General features: G+C 46.1%; 1 pseudogene; it reads right to left on the reverse strand.

Annotated features, from left to right (window-relative positions):
* Window positions 1-6,478, reverse strand: part of LOC101077671 (G1/S-specific cyclin-E1-like) — a 22,254-nt pseudogene extending 15,776 nt beyond the window's left edge.
* Between the last annotated feature and the right edge of the window lie 2,059 nt (window positions 6,479-8,537).

Here is an 8,537-nt window from a genome sequence, read left to right on the forward strand (position 1 = left end):
GTCAGCATGAACGCCTCCAGGCCGGCTCTGTTTGTGTCGTGTTTCACATAAAACAGGTGAAACTGTGGACGAGGATAATCAGGCATGGTTGAATAAATGTAGCCGTTCTCAGCACGACGGTTTCTTAATTCCTCCAATGTCAGGTGTTCTCCCGGATAATTCTTTTCCTGAAAACCTCTCCAGTTTGTCGAAGATTCCATTGTACAATTAAAAGTGATGTAGATTTTTAAAAATAAATCGCAGGAATAAATAATCTCAGAGCCTGAAGCCTCTTCTGATCGAGAGAAAACGAAATGATAGTTTCCGCAAACAGCTGAATGTTGTCAGAACCAACAACCACTCCCATTTCTCCCACAACATACTTGGTTTCATTATATTTTGCGTGCGGCTTCTTAGGTAGCTGGCCGCAACTAAACGTAGAATAATCAATAATGAATCGCTCAAAACAAATCAGCTGGAGACTCGACAGGTGGATTTCTCTCTCATACATCCATAACATCTGTTCAATATTAAAGTTGAACTGCACGTTAATAATATGATAATAACTCAACAGGGGAACTTTGGTCGCGATATTATCATCAAAGTTGCGCCATCCAGGCGTGGAACACAAGGCGCTCATGTTGCGACCTGTGACGACACCTTTAAAAAGACCCCTGAACAGTGGTTGGAGACATGCAGCCCTGCTCTGCTGGGGAAAACCTTTGACTCATGGCGTTGGTTGACATTGTTGTGTGTCTCCGTTGATGGGTGTGTCTCAATAGTTTCTCTTCTGACATTGATTTCCAGCCAAGACGGACTGATACCCCATTAAGTGTTAATTCCCCGCCACTATTCATCGATACACCTGCTAAAGCTCATCTGCTCACAGAGCGCCACGTCCCCGCAGGTGGTATCAAAAACCACTTTGTGATCTCTCCACGGAGACTATAGTTTTCTTTCTACTTTCCTTTTCTCTAATCTGTGGAAAAATATGGAACACCGTTCCATTTGTGTCTAGGGTCCCTCTACAGCAGTGATCCCCAACCCCCATTTGGTACCGGGCCGCACAGAAAGAAAAAATAATTTCCATTTAAAAAAAAAAAAAAAAAAAAAAAAATTCGAAGATGATGTTTTATTTTGAAAAGTGTCCGGATTCTCTCTGTATTACATCCGTCTCACTTGACGCACCACAAGTCACGTGATCCATCCCGCTAAACGAAATCCCAAGCTAGCAAAATGAGCAAAAACTTCTTTAGAAAGTTTCTTTGCGAAGGGGAACCGGCCCAATGAAGGGACAGAAGAGGAACCTGCACCCTGGTGCTGGTGCATGAACACCTGTCCCTGCTGTCAGAAGGGTTCGAGCGCTACGTCCCAACCACAAAAGATCCACCAACTGCCAAGGAATGGATCCGCGACCCATTCGTCACCAAACCGGGTGAATCCAGCATGTCGATGTGTGAAGAAGATCATCTGCTGGAGATGACGGGGGCCTTAAACGTCTGTGGGAGACATCAACTCTGCCGTTGTTCTGGATTAAAGTCATGGCAGAAACCCCGAGATCGCCACAACAGCACTGAAAACCCTGGTGCCATTGCCCACATCGTATCTGTGGGAACCAGGGTTTTCTGCAGTGACACCACCCAAAACCACGTTACGGAGCAGACTGGACCCAAGTAGCACACTTCGGGTTTCATTGCCCCCCATGAGCCCAAGATGGGACCATCTCAGGGCTCCCACTGATTCAGTGCTGCTGTGAACAGCGAGCATTTTCATGCACTTTGCTTTTGTGTTGTGTCTTATTTTGAAGGTATGTTTAAACGTTACCATAGCGACCAGAGTGTGTTGCATTGTGTTGGGGCAGAAAGGATGTTGCTCTGTTGTTGGTGCCATGTCATGTGTAATACTGTGTATTACATGAACAATGGCAATAAATGTGATTCTGATTCTGATGTCAACTGTAACTCTTCCTGCTTACTCACACTGTGTGTCTGTCTAGGAGACCTTCAGAAGCTAATGCATAGAACCCACCATGTTGCTGTTTATATCTTCAGTCTTAATTATAAAGCAGTTTACATGAAATGAATCTATTAAGAAGTTGACCAGAAAAGCACAGTTTAGATTTTACTCTCACAATAGTAGGGCAACAAAGGGAAACCCTGCTGGTGCAGACGTTGCCTGATGATAAATTGGACCTGTTGCAGGAGATCACGTCACAACGTTGGAAGCTGCGGAGCTTCTTGCTTAACGTCAGCTGTTGTCTGGCAGCCGCGGACGTCTTCAGGCGTCACAGCAAGTTCTGTGAAGCAGGAGGTGACATCAGCAGAGGTCATGTGCTGAGGCCACTCTTGAATCCACTATCTGCATCCTTTTAATTGACCCTGTTTGGTTTGATAGTTTAATTGTTTTGTGGTTGGTTTCTCATCCTTACATCCCATAGTCTACACCGTATATTAGATCTATTACACCGTCCCAAACAGGTCTTTTTCAAGGCCTGCAGTGAAGACAAAGGTGGGTGATGAGCACAGACAATTTTTCTTTGAATTATTCTCTTATTCATTCTTAAGTTGTTTATTTATTTTTCATCTTATTTTGTGTTTAAAAAATTAAGATATTTGAGAACATTTGAATGTTTTGATCAGAGCTTTTCTTGTGGAAAACCTGATGCGGCCCAGCCTCTCCCAGACTCTGGCTCCAGCGCCCCCAGGAAAATTGAGTTTGAGACCACTGCTTTAACAGGAAGAAACCTTGAGCAGGACCAGGCTCATGTAGGGGGACCCTCCTGCTGATGGGGGGCTGGGTAGAGAGAGGAGAGGAGAGGAGAGGAGAGAATAGGTAGAACATACAGAAATACATTATATTAATGAAAATAAGCTGCCGGTAGAGTCAGGTTGAGTGGGTCAGCGGGGTCAGAGGTCAGTAGGTCAGCATACACCTATGCTGACCCAGTCGGCCGGCGGCTTGCATAAATAGTGTAGTTTTGTATGTGTTTTTGTGCTCTGTGCCCGTCCTCTCCTCTTCTCTCCTCCCTCCTCTCCTCTCCTGTCCCCTCCTCTCCTCCTCTCCTCTCCTGTCCCCTCCTCTCCTCCTCTCCTCCTGTCCCCTCCCCTCTCCTCTCCTCTCCCCTCTCCTCCTGTCCCCTCCCCTCTCCTCTCCTCTCCCTCTCCTCTCCTCTCCTCTCCTCTTCTCCTCCCTCCTCTCCTCTCCTGTCCCCTCCTCTCCTCCTCTCCTCTCCTGTCCCCTCCTCTCCTCTCCCCTCCTCTCCTCCTGTCCCCTCCCCTCTCCTCTCCTCCTCCCCTCTCCTCTCCTCTCCTCTTCTCCTCCCTCCTCTCCTCTCCTGTCCCCTCCACTCCTCCCCTCCTCTCCTGTCCCCTCCTCTCCTCTCCCCTCCCCTCCTCTCCTGTCCTCTCCTGTCCCCTCCCCTCCTCTCCTGTCCCCTCCTCTCCTCTCCTCCTGTCCCCTCCCCTCCTCTCCTCTCCCCTCCCCTCCTCTCCACCCCCCCCCCCAGCAGGAGGGTCCCCCTCCATGAGCCTGGTCCTGCTCAAGGTTTCTTCCTGTTAAAGGGGAGTTTTTCCTGCCACTGTTGCTTGTCTGGGGTCAGGCTCTGGGATTCTGGAAAGCACCTTGAAACAATTTTGATTGTATAAGACGCTATATAAATAAAGATTGATTTGATTTGATTTTGATTTAACGTACTTGTTATACAAAACAAAAATTATACAACGGGATCTAGAACATTTTGACTCCAAATTTAAAATTAAAAGTATGAAACCCAATCTGACCAAAGTGGAAGTAGAAGCTTTAAGATCCTTACAAAATAATCCATTGATTTTAATAAAACCAGCAGACAAGGGCAGTGGGGTAGTTATCATGGATAGGGACCAATATGTTCTGGAGGGTCACAGACAATTGTTTGACAAAAATTATTATATATAATTAAATAAACCAATCTACTGTATGTAGAAACCATCCCTATGGTAAAACAAATTGATCAAACATTGTATGATAAAAAATTCATCAATTCAAAACAGAAAACCTATTTAATCGGCAGTGAAGAACCCAGACCGAGATGCGTTTATATGTTATAATATATGTTATATGACTCCCCTTGGAAGACCGATTGTATCAGATTGCAACAGTGAAACCTATTACACAGCAGAATATTTAGATTTTTACCTCAATCCTCTCTCAATTAAACATCCCAGTTATTTAAAAGACACCTATGATTTTGTTGAGAAAATTAAAACGCTTTCCATTCCTCCAAATTCTTTTTTGTTTACCATGGACATTGACAGTCTGTCACCGATTGATTGCTGCTTATAGGAAGAACAGGAACCTGAAAGACTATTTAGTAAAGGCCAAACTCAAACCATTATCAACCCCTAAAGCCACAGGGGTAGGAGAATTTTTTCAACATTGCCTGTGGGTACAGAACAAATGTAATAAAATGTATTCAAAACACAACTAGGAACTGGCCCTCTTACCAAAAATTGTGTTTATTTAATCTTCTGTAACATTTGTGGGATGCAGTATGTGGGCGAGACAGGCAACACATTTCGAACCAGGTTTTATCAATATAAGTACAACATCTGCAAACAACATAACATTTACATTCCTATTATACAACACTTCTTACTGCATGGATGGCCAGCTCTGAAAGCCACGATCTTGGAAGCCAATCCACACTGGACCACGCCCCAGCGGAGGAGAACGGAAAGAAAATGGATTTATCTCCTGAATACTCTTCTGCCAGATGGACTAAATGAAAAATGTTTATTACTCACCTCGTGGACGTTTGTTTATGTTGCCTCTGTCCTTGCTTTGATGCAAACCCTAACCCAATCCTGAACCTGAACCCTAACCCTAACCCTGGGCCCCAAACCCTAACCGGAACCTGAACCCTAACCCTGGGCCCTAACCCCAACCCTAACCCCAACGCTGGGCCCTAACCATAACCCAATCCCGGGCCCTAATCCTAACCCTTACCTGGACCTTACCCCGGGACCCCAGGGCTCAAGATGCCCACCTTCAATTTGACTTTTACTGGGAGTCCAAAGCCCTATTGAAGAGATATGGTGATGTGATTCCAGGAAGGGGGGATGATGGACTGTGCATCCAGTCTTGGTGTCTACGACACCAAGATTAACTTTATCTCATCCTAACCCAGCCCGTGCCTCTCCCTCCGTCTCCTGGTTTCCCCCCTTTTTTTCCCCCAAGAGGACAGGACCGCAGTATGGACCTGATGTGGACATCTTCACAGATAATTTTGGTTACTATTCTATGCTAAGTGATATATCTTTTAACTTTCCTGTAATAAAAATGGGGTTAGGATATTTGGTATAAATTATCAGTTAGGAAGACCTATGTTCATATTTAACTAAATTTGGTAAGACTTGCCTTGTAGAGAAAATAAGAAAACTTTAATGTGTTCCTGTTCATTATCACGTTTGACAAAATCCTGATTGTACATTTCTGCATGTGATGCGGACATTTTCTGTTTATATGGTGTCAGGGTTTCTGGGTTGTCTAGGTCGTTGTGCTGCAGGGGTGGTGTGAGGCACAATTGGTGGCAGCTGGCACTGCTGGCGGGCGCACCTGTAGGCAATTTACATCGTGCTGCCTATTTAAGCAGGTTGCGCCTGCCTGTCAGTGCCAGGGTGTTTGTTTGTCTCCCTCGTCGTGTGCTCCTGTTCTGTGTCTCCTGGAGGGCCACTCCTGCTCCGTGTTTCCCTGGAGGGACGCCCCTGTTCGGCTGCCTTCGTGTTCCTCGTGTTCTTTGTGTGCCCCCTCCCCCTGTAAATAAAGCTTGTTTGACCATTTTACCACTGTGTCCTGGCCTGCGTTCGGGTCCTGATCACCCCGTCCGTGACATACGGATTTGGTCTTTGGTTATTTTAATAAGGAATTTCATCACATTATATTGTACTGCGCAACCTGTTACAGTAAGGCTTAATGGAAGACGTGGGTATTTTGAATTTAGTCAATTGTCTTTGTAAAAAAAATCAAAGAAAAGTTAAAAACGAATTGATTTTTAAGGAAAACAACTTGAAATTTATGGATGGTCTTGAACTCCTCGCAGGGCTGGCGCGAGATCCTGTCGCCCTGCTCTTCCTTCCGTTCTACCTACGTCTCCACTTTAGCCTTCCACGTTGGATGGATGCACGTGCTGTTTAGCGCATCATTAGCTAATTAGCCACGAAAAGCAAACCATTGATTTAACAACCCTAGCCTGAAGAAGGTTCATATTAACTGAAACGTTGCGACTTTTGTGCTCACTTTGGAGCAATAAATTAAGAGTTTTTTATTCCAGTACTGGAAGAGTCAGCTTTTTCCTGAATCTTAACATCTAAATCAGGACGACTTAAACGGAGATGGCCCATTATGACCAAGATGGCTGGACGACAGTGCACTATGGTGGTCGGCGAAGAAGAAATAGGTATGTTTCACCGCCACCACCTAGACGCATCTACACGATACCTACCAAAACGTCCAACACGGCCATAAGCGCTCCTATGCCTCGGTTGTTCGAGGCCAGCCTCCTACTCCGCTTCCCGTTCCAGACAATGAGGCGCGGGAAAATCACAGTACATCAACAGACAAGCTGATAAAACTAATCAACGTTCCAGATTTAATCAGCGTTTAAACAGACATCAAAAAACTCCACAAAACTTTCGATCACGTGACGATGGTGGCGTACATCGGACGCGGACCGACAGGTGACGACACACTCCACCGACCGTGATTTTGGGTACGCATACTCCATAAAATCATCAAGTCCACGCATCACCTGAATGTATCTGGAGATAAACCTCCTGTCACCATAGAAAATATGACAAAAACCCTTGCTACAAGCATCAAGCCTTCGACACCATCGGACAACACCATGGACCTCATCTGGGACAACGCCAAGAACTGGGCCGTGACCACTCTCCTCATTCTGAGGGACCACTATTCGGAGGTCATTGAAACAGAAATAACTAAACTAACAACTTTTACGAACCCTGACTGGGAACAACCATTCCAGATAGCAGCCAACTGGGCTCGGCGTCATCTGGGTAGACGCCTTCTCCCAGAGACGGTGGAACGCGCCGAGGCTGTCCTTATAACCCGACTGTCTGAAGAAGATACAGCCCCCACACAAGCCCCAGATCTCCGGGCAGGGACTCTGTCCACAAAGAGAAATCAACAAGGACCTCTCACATTACCTCCCCCTCCACCTTGCTCACCCTTCAGAAACCAACTCACGGCCACAGCGCAGATCCACACAAGACCTGCATCTTCTACAGATATGGACAGGAGTCCCCCTACTCTGCCTCCAGCCTCTCAGTCAGTAGATCTGCAGTTGAAACATACAGTAGCCACCATGACCGACATGAGAGGAGATTGGTCATTATCTCCATCATCGGAACTAGAGGCTCAGCCCCCTCCATTACTGCCTGAATCACCAGTGCTTAGCGGTCGGCTTGAGACAAATCCCAAGAAGCAGAGGCCAAAGCGCAACACTATGGCCAAGCCAACTGCTACTATGCCCCCATCCTCCCTACAGGGTACTTCGCCTTCACCGGAGAGATCAACTCCAGCACATATCACAGAGGATCCCCTCCCTCCGACCACATCCACCCCTCAGGATAATAGGCCGGGGTCCCCCACCATCTCCCAACAGGACCACTTACCACATTGCAAGACCCACCCGCAAGATCCAGGACTGGACCTTCAAGGGCAGGAGGCCAATACTTATCCTGGGAGACTCCAATATCAAGCGTATCCCAGGACACACCAACCTTAAGATTCAACTGGATAGCTATCTTGGAGCTAATGCTTACCACTTTTTTAAAATATGCAAAAAGACCCTCCCAAACCCAAATACTAAAATTGTGGTTTTCTTAATAGGGATCAATAACAAAGACCAGGACCCCAGACAAACAACGCTAAAACAACTTAAAGCATTGTTCCGGACTGCCAAGTCGACCTTCCCGAACGCTGACATCTATTTCCCCATCCTAAATTATTCAACACAGCTCGCTCAGGAACTACAGGACAACCTGAAGCTCATCAATAATACTACGGCCACACACTGCCCCACGCTCCCTGCAATCCCTCAGGACACTTTTATAACTGAAAATGATAACATTCATTGGACCCCAGCTACAGCCAAAATGATTTTTGAAAACTGGTGTCGTAAACTAAATTCATGACAACCCCCAAAACAAAACCAGTAAACAGAAGAGGCCTGGGCTGGGACTCCTTAAAATATCTTAAACGTATCCACCCTCTTCACCCCATCCATCCACCAACGGAGACTGTTAGAACGAGGCCTCTCTTTCATCCCTCACCCCACCAAGTTCGACCGGGAGGAACTTCAAAGGGACCTACATAACTTACAGAAATCAATTATACTTTCACCTCCACCCCAAGAGCAACCCTATGAAATTCACTTACCCGTCACACTGGGAGCCGGAATCAACTACAGTACACCACCTCATCAGGAAACTCATCCATACAAACACACAAGCCCTTAAACACACTAAACTAGCTACAGATATTAAGGATAACATATCAAA

This window comes from Takifugu rubripes, chromosome 13 (assembly GCF_901000725.2).
Source record: "Takifugu rubripes chromosome 13, fTakRub1.2, whole genome shotgun sequence".
Classification (NCBI taxonomy): domain Eukaryota; kingdom Metazoa; phylum Chordata; class Actinopteri; order Tetraodontiformes; family Tetraodontidae; genus Takifugu; species Takifugu rubripes.